Raw genomic sequence first — 15,963 nt, 5'->3', positions numbered from 1 at the left:
CGGAACGATATTTGTGCACCAAGGGTAGCTCACGGCCAGTAAACACCTTCCGACCGGATTCATGACTCGCATCCACTAGTACACTCATCCGCTATAGCCTGTACATCACTGAATCTAAACAAACCCCCGCTATAATTTGACCGCAAATGAAATGTCAGAACGAATTCCGTTTATCGAATCAAACGACACTATCACCCCGCCATAATAAAGACCGGACGTCTTTGAATTCACCATCCGGAAGAAAATAAAAAGATCCGAACCGAAACGTAGGAGGCGACGCACTAAACGTGCGTTTCAGTTCGCATCGATGTTCCAGAACCGAAAGATTGTTCGAAAAAAGTGGTAGATAGCCGAAAAAAGTGACAGGGGTGCAACACGAGGACTTCCCAGGAGGTCACCCATCCTAGTACTACTCTCGCCCAAGCACGCTTAACTTCGGAGTTCTGATGGGATCCAGTGCATTTGTGCTGGTATGATCGCACCCAGCATGCCTCTCCATTGTCAAAGTAATTAAGAGTTTCCACTCGCATTGTCGTACGAAGTCCGTTTAAATGAAAGTGCGAAAAAATCCTGCTAGATGACACCGGATGGACGATCCGAGCATGTCGGGAAGCCGGATGACCGCCAGGGCTGTCATCGCGCGATGGATCTTCCCGAGTACCCCCGAATCAATATAAGAATCGCGACGATCTGACGGGCGGATCAAAAGTTATCGTCGGAACGATATTTGTGCACCAAGGGTAGCTCACGGCCAGTAAACACCTTCCGACCGGATTCATGACTCGCATCCACTAGTACACTCATCCGCTATAGCCTGTACGTCACTGAATCTAAACAAACCCCCGCTATAATTTGACCGCAAATGAAATGTCAGAACGAATTCCGTTTATCGAATCAAACGACACTATCACCCCGCCATAATAAAGACCGGACGTCTTTGAATTCACCATCCGGAAGAAAATAAAAAGATCCGAACCGAAACGTAGGAGGCGACGCACTAAACGTGCGTTTCAGTTCGCATCGATGTTCCAGAACCGAAAGATTGTTCGAAAAAAGTGGTAGATAGCCGAAAAAAGTGACAGGGGTGCAACACGAGGACTTCCCAGGAGGTCACCCATCCTAGTACTACTCTCGCCCAAGCACGCTTAACTTCGAAGTTCTGATGGGATCCAGTGCATTTGTGCTGGTATGATCGCACCCAGCATGCCTCTCCATTGTCAAAGTAATAAAGAGTTTCCACTCGCATTGTCGTACGAAGTCCGTTTAAATGAAAGTGCGAAAAAATCCTGCTAGATGACACCGGATGGACGATCCGAGCATGTCGGGAAACCGGATGACCGCCAGGGCTGTCATCGCGCGATGAATCTTCCCGAGTACCCCCGAATCAATATAAGAATCGCCACGATCTGACGGGCGGATCAAAAGTTATCGTCGGAACGATATTTGTGCACCAAGGGTAGCTCACGGCCAGTAAACACCTTCCGACCGGATTCATGACTCGCATCCACTAGTACACTCATCCGCTATAGCCTGTACGTCACTGAATCTAAACAAACCCCCGCTATAATTTGACCGCAAATGAAATGTCAGAACGAATTCCGTTTATCGAATCAAACGACACTATCACCTCGCCATAATAAAGACCGGACGTCTTTGAATTCACCATCCGGAAGAAAATAAAAAGATCCGAACCGAAACGTAGGAGGCGACGCACTAAACGTGCGTTTCAGTTCGCATCGATGTTCCAGAACCGAAAGATTGTTCGAAAAAAGTGGTAGATAGCCGAAAAAAGTGACAGGGGTGCAACACGAGGACTTCCCAGGAGGTCACCCATCCTAGTACTACTCTCGCCCAAGCACGCTTAACTTCGGAGTTCTGATGGGATCCAGTGCATTTGTGCTGGTATGATCGCACCCAGCATTCCTTTCCATTGTCAAAGTAATAAAGAGTTTCCACTCGCATTGTCGTACGAAGTCCGTTTAAATGAAAGTGCGAAAAAATCCTGCTAGATTACACCGGATGGACGATCCGAGCATGTCGGGAAGCCGGATGACCGCCAGGGCTGTCATCGCGCGATTAATCTTCCCGAGTAGCCCCGAATCAATATAAGAATCGCTACGATCTGACGGGCGGATCAAAAGTTATCGTCGGAACGATATTTGTGCACCAAGGGTAGCTCACGGCCAGTAAACACCTTCCGACCGGATTCATGACTCGCATCCACTAGTACACTCATCCGCTATAGCCTGTACGTCACTGAATCTAAACAAACCCCCGCTATAATTTGACTGCAAATGAAATGTTAGAACGAATTCCGTTTATCGAATCAAACGACACTATCACCCGCCATAATAAAGACCGGACGTCTTTGAATTCACCATCCGGAAGAAAATAAAAAGATCCGAACCGAAACGTAGGAGGCGACGCACTAAACGTGCGTTTCAGTTCGCATCGATGTTCCAGAACCGAAAGATTGTTCGAAAAAAGTGGTAGATAGCCGAAAAAAGTGACAGGGGTGCAACACGAGGACTTCCCAGGAGGTCACCCATCCTAGTACTACTCTCGCCCAAGCACGCTTAACTTCGGAGTTCTGATGGGATCCAGTGCATTTGTGCTGGTATGATCGCACCCAGCATGCCTCTCCATTGTCAAAGTAATAAAGAGTTTCCACTCGCATTGTCGTACGAAGTCCGTTTAAATGAAAGTGCGAAAAAATCCTGCTAGATGACACCGGATGGACGATCCGAGCATGTCGGGAAGCCGGATGACTGCCAGGGCTGTCATCGCGCGATGAATCTTCCCGAGTACCCCCGAATCAATATAAGAATCGCCACGATCTGACGGGCGGATCAAAAGTTATCGTCGGAACGATATTTGTGCACCAAGGGTAGCTCACGGCCAGTAAACACCTTCCGACCGGATTCATGACTCGCATCCACTAGTACACTCATCCGCTATAGCCTGTACGTCACTGAATCTAAACAAACCCCCGCTATAATTTGACTGCAAATGAAATGTCAGAACGAATTCCGTTTATCGAATCAAACGACACTATCACCCCGCCATAATAAAGACCGGACGTCTTTGAATTCACCATCTGGAAGAAAATAAAAAGATCCGAACCGAAACGTAGGAGGCGACGCACTAAACGTGCGTTTCAGTTCGCATCGATGTTCCAGAACCGAAAGATTGTTCGAAAAAAGTGGTAGATAGCCGAAAAAAGTGACAGGGGTGCAACACGAGGACTTCCCAGGAGGTCACCCATCCTAGTACTACTCTCGCCCAAGCACGCTTAACTTCGGAGTTCTGATGGGATCCAGTGCATTTGTGCTGGTATGATCGCACCCAGCATGCCTCTCCATTGTCAAAGTAATTAAGAGTTTCCACTCGCATTGTCGTACGAAGTCCGTTTAAATGAAAGTGCGAAAAAATCCTGCTAGATGACACCGGATGGACGATCCGAGCATGTCGGGAAGCCGGATGACCGCCAGGGCTGTCATCGCGCGATGGATCTTCCCGAGTACCCCCGAATCAATATAAGAATCGCGACGATCTGACGGGCGGATCAAAAGTTATCGTCGGAACGATATTTGTGCACCAAGGGTAGCTCACGGCCAGTAAACACCTTCCGACCGGATTCATGACTCGCATCCACTAGTACACTCATCCGCTATAGCCTGTACGTCACTGAATCTAAACAAACCCCCGCTATAATTTGACCGCAAATGAAATGTCAGAACGAATTCCGTTTATCGAATCAAACGACACTATCACCCCGCCATAATAAAGACCGGACGTCTTTGAATTCACCATCCGGAAGAAAATAAAAAGATCCAAACCGAAACGTAGGAGGCGACGCACTAAACGTGCGTTTCAGTTCGCATCGATGTTCCAGAACCGAAAGATTGTTCGAAAAAAGTGGTAGATAGCCGAAAAAAGTGACAGGGGTGCAACACGAGGACTTCCCAGGAGGTCACCCATCCTAGTACTACTCTCGCCCAAGCACGCTTAACTTCGGAGTTCTGATGGGATCCAGTGCATTTGTGCTGGTATGATCGCACCCAGCATGCCTCTCCATTGTCAAAGTAATAAAGAGTTTCCACTCGCATTGTCGTACGAAGTCCGTTTAAATGAAAGTGCGAAAAAATCCTGCTAGATGACACCGGATGGACGATCCGAGCATGTCGGGAAGCCGAATGACTGCCAGGGCTGTCATCGCGCGATGAATCTTTCCGAGTACCCCCGAATCAATATAAGAATCGCCACGATCTGACGGGCGGATCAAAAGTTATCGTCGGAACGATATTTGTGCACCAAGGGTAGCTCACGGCCAGTAAACACCTTCCGACCGGATTCATGACTCGCATCCACTAGTACACTCATCCGCTATAGCCTGTACGTCACTGAATCTAAACAAACCCCCGCTATAATTTGACTGCAAATGAAATGTTAGAACGAATTACGTTTATCGAATCAAACGACACTATCACCCCGCCATAATAAAGACCGGACGTCTTTGAATTCACCATCCGGAAGAAAATAAAAAGATCCGAACCGAAACGTAGGAGGCGACGCACTAAACGTGCGTTTCAGTTCGCATCGATGTTCCAGAACCGAAAGATTGTTCGAAAAAAGTGGTAGATAGCCGAAAAAAGTGACAGGGGTGCAACACGAGGACTTCCCAGGAGGTCACCCATCCTAGTACTACTCTCGCCCAAGCACGCTTAACTTCGGAGTTCTGATGGGATCCAGTGCATTTGTGCTGGTATGATCGCACCCAGCATGCCTCTCCATTGTCAAAGTAATAAAGAGTTTCCACTCGCATTGTCGTACGAAGTCCGTTTAAATGAAAGTGCGAAAAAATCCTGCTAGATGACACCGGATGGACGATCCGAGCATGTCGGGAAGCCGGATGACCGCCAGGGCTGTCATCGCGCGATGAATCTTCCCGAGTACCCCCGAATCAATATAAGAATCGCCACGATCTGACGGGCGGATCAAAAGTTATCGTCGGAACGATATTTGTGCACCAAGGGTAGCTCACGGCCAGTAAACACCTTCCGACCGGATTCATGACTCGCATCCACTAGTACACTCATCCGCTATAGCCTGTACGTCACTGAATCTAAACAAACCCCCGCTATAATTTGACTGCAAATGAAATGTCAGAACGAATTCCGTTTATCGAATCAAACGACACTATCACCCCGCCATAATAAAGACCGGACGTCTTTGAATTCACCATCTGGAAGAAAATAAAAAGATCCGAACCGAAACGTAGGAGGCGACGCACTAAACGTGCGTTTCAGTTCGCATCGATGTTCCAGAACCGAAAGATTGTTCGAAAAAAGTGGTAGATAGCCGAAAAAAGTGACAGGGGTGCAACACGAGGACTTCCCAGGAGGTCACCCATCCTAGTACTACTCTCGCCCAAGCACGCTTAACTTCGGAGTTCTGATGGGATCCAGTGCATTTGTGCTGGTATGATCGCACCCAGCATGCCTCTCCATTGTCAAAGTAATAAAGAGTTTCCACTCGCATTGTCGTACGAAGTCCGTTTAAATGAAAGTGCGAAAAAATCCTGCTAGATGACACCGGATGGACGATCCGAGCATGTCGGGAAGCCGGCGCGATGAATCTTCCCGAGTACCCCCGAATCAATATAAGAATCGCCACGATCTGACGGGCGGATCAAAAGTTATCGTCGGAACGATATTTGTGCACCAAGGGTAGCTCACGGCCAGTAAACACCTTCCGACCGGATTCATGACTCGCATCCACTAGTACACTCATCCGCTATAGCCTGTACATCACTGAATCTAAACAAACCCCCGCTATAATTTGACCGCAAATGAAATGTCAGAACGAATTCCGTTTATCGAATCAAACGACACTATCACCCCGCCATAATAAAGACCGGACGTCTTTGAATTCACCATCCGGAAGAAAATAAAAAGATCCGAACCGAAACGTAGGAGGCGACGCACTAAACGTGCGTTTCAGTTCGCATCGATGTTCCAGAACCGAAAGATTGTTCGAAAAAAGTGGTAGATAGCCGAAAAAAGTGACAGGGGTGCAACACGAGGACTTCCCAGGAGGTCACCCATCCTAGTACTACTCTCGCCCAAGCACGCTTAACTTCGGAGTTCTGATGGGATCCAGTGCATTTGTGCTGGTATGATCGCACCCAGCATGCCTCTCCATTGTCAAAGTAATTAAGAGTTTCCACTCGCATTGTCGTACGAAGTCCGTTTAAATGAAAGTGCGAAAAAATCCTGCTAGATGACACCGGATGGACGATCCGAGCATGTCGGGAAGCCGGATGACCGCCAGGGCTGTCATCGCGCGATGGATCTTCCCGAGTACCCCCGAATCAATATAAGAATCGCGACGATCTGACGGGCGGATCAAAAGTTATCGTCGGAACGATATTTGTGCACCAAGGGTAGCTCACGGCCAGTAAACACCTTCCGACCGGATTCATGACTCGCATCCACTAGTACACTCATCCGCTATAGCCTGTACGTCACTGAATCTAAACAAACCCCCGCTATAATTTGACCGCAAATGAAATGTCAGAACGAATTCCGTTTATCGAATCAAACGACACTATCACCCCGCCATAATAAAGACCGGACGTCTTTGAATTCACCATCCGGAAGAAAATAAAAAGATCCGAACCGAAACGTAGGAGGCGACGCACTAAACGTGCGTTTCAGTTCGCATCGATGTTCCAGAACCGAAAGATTGTTCGAAAAAAGTGGTAGATAGCCGAAAAAAGTGACAGGGGTGCAACACGAGGACTTCCCAGGAGGTCACCCATCCTAGTACTACTCTCGCCCAAGCACGCTTAACTTCGAAGTTCTGATGGGATCCAGTGCATTTGTGCTGGTATGATCGCACCCAGCATGCCTCTCCATTGTCAAAGTAATAAAGAGTTTCCACTCGCATTGTCGTACGAAGTCCGTTTAAATGAAAGTGCGAAAAAATCCTGCTAGATGACACCGGATGGACGATCCGAGCATGTCGGGAAACCGGATGACCGCCAGGGCTGTCATCGCGCGATGAATCTTCCCGAGTACCCCCGAATCAATATAAGAATCGCCACGATCTGACGGGCGGATCAAAAGTTATCGTCGGAACGATATTTGTGCACCAAGGGTAGCTCACGGCCAGTAAACACCTTCCGACCGGATTCATGACTCGCATCCACTAGTACACTCATCCGCTATAGCCTGTACGTCACTGAATCTAAACAAACCCCCGCTATAATTTGACCGCAAATGAAATGTCAGAACGAATTCCGTTTATCGAATCAAACGACACTATCACCCCGCCATAATAAAGACCGGACGTCTTTGAATTCACCATCCGGAAGAAAATAAAAAGATCCGAACCGAAACGTAGGAGGCGACGCACTAAACGTGCGTTTCAGTTCGCATCGATGTTCCAGAACCGAAAGATTGTTCGAAAAAAGTGGTAGATAGCCGAAAAAAGTGACAGGGGTGCAACACGAGGACTTCCCAGGAGGTCACCCATCCTAGTACTACTCTCGCCCAAGCACGCTTAACTTCGGAGTTCTGATGGGATCCAGTGCATTTGTGCTGGTATGATCGCACCCAGCATGCCTCTCCATTGTCAAAGTAATTAAGAGTTTCCACTCGCATTGTCGTACGAAGTCCGTTTAAATGAAAGTGCGAAAAAATCCTGCTAGATGACACCGGATGGACGATCCGAGCATGTCGGGAAGCCGGATGACCGCCAGGGCTGTCATCGCGCGATGGATCTTCCCGAGTACCCCCGAATCAATATAAGAATCGCGACGATCTGACGGGCGGATCAAAAGTTATCGTGGAACGATATTTGTGCACCAAGGGTAGCTCACGGCCAGTAAACACCTTCCGACCGGATTCATGACTCGCATCCACTAGTACACTCATCCGCTATAGCCTGTACGTCACTGAATCTAAACAAACCCCCGCTATAATTTGACCGCAAATGAAATGTCAGAACGAATTCCGTTTATCGAATCAAACGACACTATCACCCCGCCATAATAAAGACCGGACGTGTTTGAATTCACCATCCGGAAGAAAATAAAAAGATCCGAACCGAAACGTAGGAGGCGACGCACTAAACGTGCGTTTCAGTTCGCATCGATGTTCCAGAACCGAAAGATTGTTCGAAAAAAGTGGTAGATAGCCGAAAAAAGTGACAGGGGTGCAACACGAGGACTTCCCAGGAGGTCACCCATCCTAGTACTACTCTCGCCCAAGCACGCTTAACTTCGGAGTTCTGATGGGATCCAGTGCATTTGTGCTGGTATGATCGCACCCAGCATGCCTCTCCATTGTCAAAGTAATAAAGAGTTTCCACTCGCATTGTCGTACGAAGTCCGTTTAAATGAAAGTGCGAAAAAATCCTGCTAGATGACACCGGATGGACGATCCGAGCATGTCGGGAAGCCGGATGACCGCCAGGGCTGTCATCGCGCGATGAATCTTCCCGAGTACCCCCGAATCAATATAAGAATCGCCACGATCTGACGGGCGGATCAAAAGTTATCGTCGGAACGATATTTGTGCACCAAGGGTAGCTCACGGCCAGTAAACACCTTCCGACCGGATTCATGACTCGCATCCACTAGTACACTCATCCGCTATAGCCTGTACGTCACTGAATCTAAACAAACCCCCGCTATAATTTGACTGCAAATGAAATGTCAGAACGAATTCCGTTTATCGAATCAAACGACACTATCACCCCGCCATAATAAAGACCGGACGTCTTTGAATTCACCATCTGGAAGAAAATAAAAAGATCCGAACCGAAACGTAGGAGGCGACGCACTAAACGTGCGTTTCAGTTCGCATCGATGTTCCAGAACCGAAAGATTGTTCGAAAAAAGTGGTAGATAGCCGAAAAAAGTGACAGGGGTGCAACACGAGGACTTCCCAGGAGGTCACCCATCCTAGTACTACTCTCGCCCAAGCACGCTTAACTTCGGAGTTCTGATGGGATCCAGTGCATTTGTGCTGGTATGATCGCACCCAGCATGCCTCTCCATTGTCAAAGTAATAAAGAGTTTCCACTCGCATTGTCGTACGAAGTCCGTTTAAATGAAAGTGCGAAAAAATCCTGCTAGATGACACCGGATGGACGATCCGAGCATGTCGGGAAGCCGGCGCGATGAATCTTCCCGAGTACCCCCGAATCAATATAAGAATCGCCACGATCTGACGGGCGGATCAAAAGTTATCGTCGGAACGATATTTGTGCACCAAGGGTAGCTCACGGCCAGTAAACACCTTCCGACCGGATTCATGACTCGCATCCACTAGTACACTCATCCGCTATAGCCTGTACATCACTGAATCTAAACAAACCCCCGCTATAATTTGACCGCAAATGAAATGTCAGAACGAATTCCGTTTATCGAATCAAACGACACTATCACCCCGCCATAATAAAGACCGGACGTCTTTGAATTCACCATCCGGAAGAAAATAAAAAGATCCGAACCGAAACGTAGGAGGCGACGCACTAAACGTGCGTTTCAGTTCGCATCGATGTTCCAGAACCGAAAGATTGTTCGAAAAAAGTGGTAGATAGCCGAAAAAAGTGACAGGGGTGCAACACGAGGACTTCCCAGGAGGTCACCCATCCTAGTACTACTCTCGCCCAAGCACGCTTAACTTCGGAGTTCTGATGGGATCCAGTGCATTTGTGCTGGTATGATCGCACCCAGCATGCCTCTCCATTGTCAAAGTAATTAAGAGTTTCCACTCGCATTGTCGTACGAAGTCCGTTTAAATGAAAGTGCGAAAAAATCCTGCTAGATGACACCGGATGGACGATCCGAGCATGTCGGGAAGCCGGATGACCGCCAGGGCTGTCATCGCGCGATGGATCTTCCCGAGTACCCCCGAATCAATATAAGAATCGCGACGATCTGACGGGCGGATCAAAAGTTATCGTCGGAACGATATTTGTGCACCAAGGGTAGCTCACGGCCAGTAAACACCTTCCGACCGGATTCATGACTCGCATCCACTAGTACACTCATCCGCTATAGCCTGTACGTCACTGAATCTAAACAAACCCCCGCTATAATTTGACCGCAAATGAAATGTCAGAACGAATTCCGTTTATCGAATCAAACGACACTATCACCCCGCCATAATAAAGACCGGACGTCTTTGAATTCACCATCCGGAAGAAAATAAAAAGATCCGAACCGAAACGTAGGAGGCGACGCACTAAACGTGCGTTTCAGTTCGCATCGATGTTCCAGAACCGAAAGATTGTTCGAAAAAAGTGGTAGATAGCCGAAAAAAGTGACAGGGGTGCAACACGAGGACTTCCCAGGAGGTCACCCATCCTAGTACTACTCTCGCCCAAGCACGCTTAACTTCGAAGTTCTGATGGGATCCAGTGCATTTGTGCTGGTATGATCGCACCCAGCATGCCTCTCCATTGTCAAAGTAATAAAGAGTTTCCACTCGCATTGTCGTACGAAGTCCGTTTAAATGAAAGTGCGAAAAAATCCTGCTAGATGACACCGGATGGACGATCCGAGCATGTCGGGAAACCGGATGACCGCCAGGGCTGTCATCGCGCGATGAATCTTCCCGAGTACCCCCGAATCAATATAAGAATCGCCACGATCTGACGGGCGGATCAAAAGTTATCGTCGGAACGATATTTGTGCACCAAGGGTAGCTCACGGCCAGTAAACACCTTCCGACCGGATTCATGACTCGCATCCACTAGTACACTCATCCGCTATAGCCTGTACGTCACTGAATCTAAACAAACCCCCGCTATAATTTGACCGCAAATGAAATGTCAGAACGAATTCCGTTTATCGAATCAAACGACACTATCACCCCGCCATAATAAAGACCGGACGTCTTTGAATTCACCATCCGGAAGAAAATAAAAAGATCCGAACCGAAACGTAGGAGGCGACGCACTAAACGTGCGTTTCAGTTCGCATCGATGTTCCAGAACCGAAAGATTGTTCGAAAAAAGTGGTAGATAGCCGAAAAAAGTGACAGGGGTGCAACACGAGGACTTCCCAGGAGGTCACCCATCCTAGTACTACTCTCGCCCAAGCACGCTTAACTTCGGAGTTCTGATGGGATCCAGTGCATTTGTGCTGGTATGATCGCACCCAGCATGCCTCTCCATTGTCAAAGTAATTAAGAGTTTCCACTCGCATTGTCGTACGAAGTCCGTTTAAATGAAAGTGCGAAAAAATCCTGCTAGATGACACCGGATGGACGATCCGAGCATGTCGGGAAGCCGGATGACCGCCAGGGCTGTCATCGCGCGATGGATCTTCCCGAGTACCCCCGAATCAATATAAGAATCGCGACGATCTGACGGGCGGATCAAAAGTTATCGTGGAACGATATTTGTGCACCAAGGGTAGCTCACGGCCAGTAAACACCTTCCGACCGGATTCATGACTCGCATCCACTAGTACACTCATCCGCTATAGCCTGTACGTCACTGAATCTAAACAAACCCCCGCTATAATTTGACCGCAAATGAAATGTCAGAACGAATTCCGTTTATCGAATCAAACGACACTATCACCCCGCCATAATAAAGACCGGACGTGTTTGAATTCACCATCCGGAAGAAAATAAAAAGATCCGAACCGAAACGTAGGAGGCGACGCACTAAACGTGCGTTTCAGTTCGCATCGATGTTCCAGAACCGAAAGATTGTTCGAAAAAAGTGGTAGATAGCCGAAAAAAGTGACAGGGGTGCAACACGAGGACTTCCCAGGAGGTCACCCATCCTAGTACTACTCTCGCCCAAGCACGCTTAACTTCGGAGTTCTGATGGGATCCAGTGCATTTGTGCTGGTATGATCGCACCCAGCATGCCTCTCCATTGTCAAAGTAATAAAGAGTTTCCACTCGCATTGTCGTACGAAGTCCGTTTAAATGAAAGTGCGAAAAAATCCTGCTAGATGACACCGGATGGACGATCCGAGCATGTCGGGAAGCCGGATGACCGCCAGGGCTGTCATCGCGCGATGGATCTTCCCGAGTACCCCCGAATCAATATAAGAATCGTCACGATCTGACGGGCGGATCAAAAGTTATCGTCGGAACGATATTTGTGCACCAAGGGTAGCTCACGGCCAGTAAACACCTTCCGACCGGATTCATGACTCGCATCCACTAGTACACTCATCCGCTATAGCCTGTACGTCACTGAATCTAAACAAACCCCCGCTATAATTTGACTGCAAATGAAATGTCAGAACGAATTCCGTTTATCGAATCAAACGACACTATCACCCCGCCATAATAAAGACCGGACGTCTTTGAATTCACCATCCGGAAGAAAATAAAAAGATCCGAACCGAAACGTAGGAGGCGACGCACTAAACGTGCGTTTCAGTTCGCATCGATGTTCCAGAACCGAAAGATTGTTCGAAAAAAGTGGTAGATAGCCGAAAAAAGTGACAGGGGTGCAACACGAGGACTTCCCAGGAGGTCACCCATCCTAGTACTACTCTCGCCCAAGCACGCTTAACTTCGGAGTTCTGATGGGATCCAGTGCATTTGTGCTGGTATGATCGCACCCAGCATGCCTCTCCATTGTCAAAGTAATAAAGAGTTTCCACTCGCATTGTCGTACGAAGTCCGTTTAAATGAAAGTGCGAAAAAATCCTGCTAGATGACACCGGATGGACGATCCGAGCATGTCGGGAAGCCGGATGACCGCCAGGGCTGTCATCGCGCGATGGATCTTCCCGAGTACCCCCGAATCAATATAAGAATCGTCACGATCTGACGGGCGGATCAAAAGTTATCGTCGGAACGATATTTGTGCACCAAGGGTAGCTCACGGCCAGTAAACACCTTCCGACCGGATTCATGACTCGCATCCACTAGTACACTCATCCGCTATAGCCTGTACGTCACTGAATCTAAACAAACCCCCGCTATAATTTGACTGCAAATGAAATGTCAGAACGAATTCCGTTTATCGAATCAAACGACACTATCACCCCGCCATAATAAAGACCGGACGTCTTTGAATTCACCATCCGGAAGAAAATAAAAAGATCCGAACCGAAACGTAGGAGGCGACGCACTAAACGTGCGTTTCAGTTCGCATCGATGTTCCAGAACCGAAAGATTGTTCGAAAAAAGTGGTAGATAGCCGAAAAAAGTGACAGGGGTGCAACACGAGGACTTCCCAGGAGGTCACCCATCCTAGTACTACTCTCGCCCAAGCACGCTTAACTTCGGAGTTCTGATGGGATCCAGTGCATTTGTGCTGGTATGATCGCACCCAGCATGCCTCTCCATTGTAAAAGTAATTAAGAGTTTCCACTCGCATTGTCGTACGAAGTCCGTTTAAATGAAAGTGCGAAAAAATCCTGCTAGATGACACCGGATGGACGATCCGAGCATGTCGGGAAGCCGGATGACCGCCAGGGCTGTCATCGCGCGATGGATCTTCCCGAGTACCCCCGAATCAATATAAGAATCGCCACGATCTGACGGGCGGATCAAAAGTTATCGTCGGAACGATATTTGTGCACCAAGGGTAGCTCACGGCCAGTAAACACCTTCCGACCGGATTCATGACTCGCATCCACTAGTACACTCATCCGCTATAGCCTGTACGTCACTGAATCTAAACAAACCCCCGCTATAATTTGACCGCAAATGAAATGTCAGAACGAATTCCGTTTATCGAATCAAACGACACTATCACCCCGCCATAATAAAGACCGGACGTCTTTGAATTCACCATCCGGAAGAAAATAAAAAGATCCGAACCGAAACGTAGGAGGCGACGCACTAAACGTGCGTTTCAGTTCGCATCGATGTTCCAGAACCGAAAGATTGTTCCAAAAAAGTGGTAGATAGCCGAAAAAAGTGACAGGGGTGCAACACGAGGACTTCCCAGGAGGTCACCCATCCTAGTACTACTCTCGCCCAAGCACGCTTAACTTCGGAGTTCTGATGGGATCCAGTGCATTTGTGCTGGTATGATCGCACCCAGCATGCCTTTCCATTGTCAAAGTAATAAAGAGTTTCCACTCGCATTGTCGTACGAAGTCCGTTTAAATGAAAGTGCGAAAAAATCCTGCTAGATTACACCGGATGGACGATCCGAGCATGTCGGGAAGCCGGATGACTGCCAGGGCTGTCATCGCGCGATTAATCTTCCCGAGTAGCCCCGAATCAATATAAGAATCGCTACGATCTGACGGGCGGATCAAAAGTTATCGTCGGAACGATATTTGTGCACCAAGGGTAGCTCACGGCCAGTAAACACCTTCCGACCGGATTCATGACTCGCATCCACTAGTACACTCATCCGCTATAGCCTGTACGTCACTGAATCTAAACAAACCCCCGCTATAATTTGACTGCAAATGAAATGTGAGAACGAATTCCGTTTATCGAATCAAACGACACTATCACCCCGCCATAATAAAGACCGGACGTCTTTGAATTCACCATCCGGAAGAAAATAAAAAGATCCGAACCGAAACGTAGGAGGCGACGCACTAAACGTGCGTTTCAGTTCGCATCGATGTTCCAGAACCGAAAGATTGTTCGAAAAAAGTGGTAGATAGCCGAAAAAAGTGACAGGGGTGCAACACGAGGACTTCCCAGGAGGTCACCCATCCTAGTACTACTCTCGCCCAAGCACGCTTAACTTCGGAGTTCTGATGGGATCCAGTGCATTTGTGCTGGTATGATCGCACCCAGCATGCCTCTCCATTGTCAAAGTAATAAAGAGTTTCCACTCGCATTGTCGTACGAAGTCCGTTTAAATGAAAGTGCGAAAAAATCCTGCTAGATGACACCGGATGGACGATCCGAGCATGTCGGGAAGCCGGATGACCGCCAGGGCTGTCATCGCGCGATGAATCTTCCCGAGTACCCCCGAATCAATATAAGAATCGCCACGATTTGACGGGCGGATCAAAAGTTATCGTCGGAACGATATTTGTGCACCAAGGGTAGCTCACGGCCAGTAAACACCTTCCGACCGGATTCATGACTCGCATCCACTAGTACACTCATCCGCTATAGCCTGTACGTCACTGAATCTAAACAAACCCCCGCTATAATTTGACTGCAAATGAAATGTCAGAACGAATTCCGTTTATCGAATCAAACGACACTATCACCCCGCCATAATAAAGACCGGACGTCTTTGAATTCACCATCTGGAAGAAAATAAAAAGATCCGAACCGAAACGTAGGAGGCGACGCACTAAACGTGCGTTTCAGTTCGCATCGATGTTCCAGAACCGAAAGATTGTTCGAAAAAAGTGGTAGATAGCCGAAAAAAGTGACAGGGGTGCAACACGAGGACTTCCCAGGAGGTCACCCATCCTAGTACTACTCTCGCCCAAGCACGCTTAACTTCGGAGTTCTGATGGGATCCAGTGCATTTGTGCTGGTATGATCGCACCCAGCATGCCTCTCCATTGTCAAAGTAATAAAGAGTTTCCACTCGCATTGTCGTACGAAGTCCGTTTAAATGAAAGTGCGAAAAAATCCTGCTAGATGACACCGGATGGACGATCCGAGCATGTCGGGAAGCCGGATGACCGCCAGGGCTGTCATCGCGCGATGAATCTTCCCGAGTACCCCCGAATCAATATAAGAATCGCCACGATCTGACGGGCGGATCAAAAGTTATCGTCGGAACGATATTTGTGCACCAAGGGTAGCTCACGGCCAGTAAACACCTTCCGACCGGATTCATGACTCGCATCCACTAGTACACTCATCCGCTATAGCCTGTACATCACTGAATCTAAACAAACCCCCGCTATAATTTGACCGCAAATGAAATGTCAGAACGAATTCCGTTTATCGAATCAAACGACACTATCACCCCGCCATAATAAAGACCGGACGTCTTTGAATTCACCATCCGGAAGAAAATAAAAAGATCCGA

The 15,963-nt window shown here is 48.1% G+C and overlaps 22 non-coding genes across 22 annotated transcripts; all 22 read right to left on the bottom strand.

The window, feature by feature from the left end:
- Nucleotides 1-365: 365 nt before the first annotated feature.
- LOC143874203 (5S ribosomal RNA) lies at nucleotides 366-484 on the bottom strand. The gene has a single exon (XR_013248891.1). It is a non-coding gene; the product is annotated as a 5S ribosomal RNA (ribosomal RNA).
- Nucleotides 485-1,081: 597 nt separating this feature from the next.
- LOC143873583 (5S ribosomal RNA) lies at nucleotides 1,082-1,200 on the bottom strand. The gene has a single exon (XR_013248288.1). It is a non-coding gene; the product is annotated as a 5S ribosomal RNA (ribosomal RNA).
- Nucleotides 1,201-1,797: 597 nt separating this feature from the next.
- Nucleotides 1,798-1,916, bottom strand: LOC143874191 (5S ribosomal RNA). Its single transcript, XR_013248879.1, has one exon. It is a non-coding gene; the product is annotated as a 5S ribosomal RNA (ribosomal RNA).
- Nucleotides 1,917-2,512: 596 nt separating this feature from the next.
- LOC143874180 (5S ribosomal RNA) lies at nucleotides 2,513-2,631 on the bottom strand. The gene has a single exon (XR_013248868.1). It is a non-coding gene; the product is annotated as a 5S ribosomal RNA (ribosomal RNA).
- A 597-nt stretch (nucleotides 2,632-3,228) lies between these two features.
- Nucleotides 3,229-3,347, bottom strand: LOC143874169 (5S ribosomal RNA). Its single transcript, XR_013248857.1, has one exon. It is a non-coding gene; the product is annotated as a 5S ribosomal RNA (ribosomal RNA).
- A 597-nt stretch (nucleotides 3,348-3,944) lies between these two features.
- Nucleotides 3,945-4,063, bottom strand: LOC143874157 (5S ribosomal RNA). The gene has a single exon (XR_013248846.1). It is a non-coding gene; the product is annotated as a 5S ribosomal RNA (ribosomal RNA).
- Nucleotides 4,064-4,660: 597 nt separating this feature from the next.
- LOC143874145 (5S ribosomal RNA) lies at nucleotides 4,661-4,779 on the bottom strand. The gene has a single exon (XR_013248835.1). It is a non-coding gene; the product is annotated as a 5S ribosomal RNA (ribosomal RNA).
- Nucleotides 4,780-5,376: 597 nt separating this feature from the next.
- Nucleotides 5,377-5,495, bottom strand: LOC143874134 (5S ribosomal RNA). Its single transcript, XR_013248824.1, has one exon. It is a non-coding gene; the product is annotated as a 5S ribosomal RNA (ribosomal RNA).
- A 575-nt stretch (nucleotides 5,496-6,070) lies between these two features.
- On the bottom strand, nucleotides 6,071-6,189 carry LOC143874123 (5S ribosomal RNA). The gene has a single exon (XR_013248813.1). It is a non-coding gene; the product is annotated as a 5S ribosomal RNA (ribosomal RNA).
- A 597-nt stretch (nucleotides 6,190-6,786) lies between these two features.
- Nucleotides 6,787-6,905, bottom strand: LOC143873582 (5S ribosomal RNA). Its single transcript, XR_013248287.1, has one exon. It is a non-coding gene; the product is annotated as a 5S ribosomal RNA (ribosomal RNA).
- Nucleotides 6,906-7,502: 597 nt separating this feature from the next.
- LOC143874111 (5S ribosomal RNA) lies at nucleotides 7,503-7,621 on the bottom strand. The gene has a single exon (XR_013248802.1). It is a non-coding gene; the product is annotated as a 5S ribosomal RNA (ribosomal RNA).
- Nucleotides 7,622-8,217: 596 nt separating this feature from the next.
- LOC143874100 (5S ribosomal RNA) lies at nucleotides 8,218-8,336 on the bottom strand. Its single transcript, XR_013248791.1, has one exon. It is a non-coding gene; the product is annotated as a 5S ribosomal RNA (ribosomal RNA).
- Nucleotides 8,337-8,933: 597 nt separating this feature from the next.
- On the bottom strand, nucleotides 8,934-9,052 carry LOC143874089 (5S ribosomal RNA). The gene has a single exon (XR_013248780.1). It is a non-coding gene; the product is annotated as a 5S ribosomal RNA (ribosomal RNA).
- Nucleotides 9,053-9,627: 575 nt separating this feature from the next.
- Nucleotides 9,628-9,746, bottom strand: LOC143874076 (5S ribosomal RNA). Its single transcript, XR_013248767.1, has one exon. It is a non-coding gene; the product is annotated as a 5S ribosomal RNA (ribosomal RNA).
- Nucleotides 9,747-10,343: 597 nt separating this feature from the next.
- Nucleotides 10,344-10,462, bottom strand: LOC143873581 (5S ribosomal RNA). The gene has a single exon (XR_013248286.1). It is a non-coding gene; the product is annotated as a 5S ribosomal RNA (ribosomal RNA).
- A 597-nt stretch (nucleotides 10,463-11,059) lies between these two features.
- Nucleotides 11,060-11,178, bottom strand: LOC143874065 (5S ribosomal RNA). Its single transcript, XR_013248755.1, has one exon. It is a non-coding gene; the product is annotated as a 5S ribosomal RNA (ribosomal RNA).
- Nucleotides 11,179-11,774: 596 nt separating this feature from the next.
- On the bottom strand, nucleotides 11,775-11,893 carry LOC143874053 (5S ribosomal RNA). Its single transcript, XR_013248743.1, has one exon. It is a non-coding gene; the product is annotated as a 5S ribosomal RNA (ribosomal RNA).
- Nucleotides 11,894-12,490: 597 nt separating this feature from the next.
- On the bottom strand, nucleotides 12,491-12,609 carry LOC143874042 (5S ribosomal RNA). The gene has a single exon (XR_013248732.1). It is a non-coding gene; the product is annotated as a 5S ribosomal RNA (ribosomal RNA).
- A 597-nt stretch (nucleotides 12,610-13,206) lies between these two features.
- Nucleotides 13,207-13,325, bottom strand: LOC143874031 (5S ribosomal RNA). Its single transcript, XR_013248721.1, has one exon. It is a non-coding gene; the product is annotated as a 5S ribosomal RNA (ribosomal RNA).
- A 597-nt stretch (nucleotides 13,326-13,922) lies between these two features.
- On the bottom strand, nucleotides 13,923-14,041 carry LOC143874020 (5S ribosomal RNA). The gene has a single exon (XR_013248710.1). It is a non-coding gene; the product is annotated as a 5S ribosomal RNA (ribosomal RNA).
- Nucleotides 14,042-14,638: 597 nt separating this feature from the next.
- On the bottom strand, nucleotides 14,639-14,757 carry LOC143874008 (5S ribosomal RNA). The gene has a single exon (XR_013248699.1). It is a non-coding gene; the product is annotated as a 5S ribosomal RNA (ribosomal RNA).
- A 597-nt stretch (nucleotides 14,758-15,354) lies between these two features.
- Nucleotides 15,355-15,473, bottom strand: LOC143873997 (5S ribosomal RNA). Its single transcript, XR_013248688.1, has one exon. It is a non-coding gene; the product is annotated as a 5S ribosomal RNA (ribosomal RNA).
- Nucleotides 15,474-15,963: the final 490 nt, after the last annotated feature.

Source organism: Tasmannia lanceolata, unplaced genomic scaffold (genome assembly GCF_043159265.1).
Source record: "Tasmannia lanceolata isolate RefF3 unplaced genomic scaffold, GAP_Taslan_0.1 ptg000003l, whole genome shotgun sequence".
Taxonomy (NCBI): Eukaryota; Viridiplantae; Streptophyta; class Magnoliopsida; order Canellales; family Winteraceae; genus Tasmannia; species Tasmannia lanceolata.
Note: the sequence above shows the minus strand (reverse complement) of the source record. Positions and strands in the feature narration are given on the sequence as shown.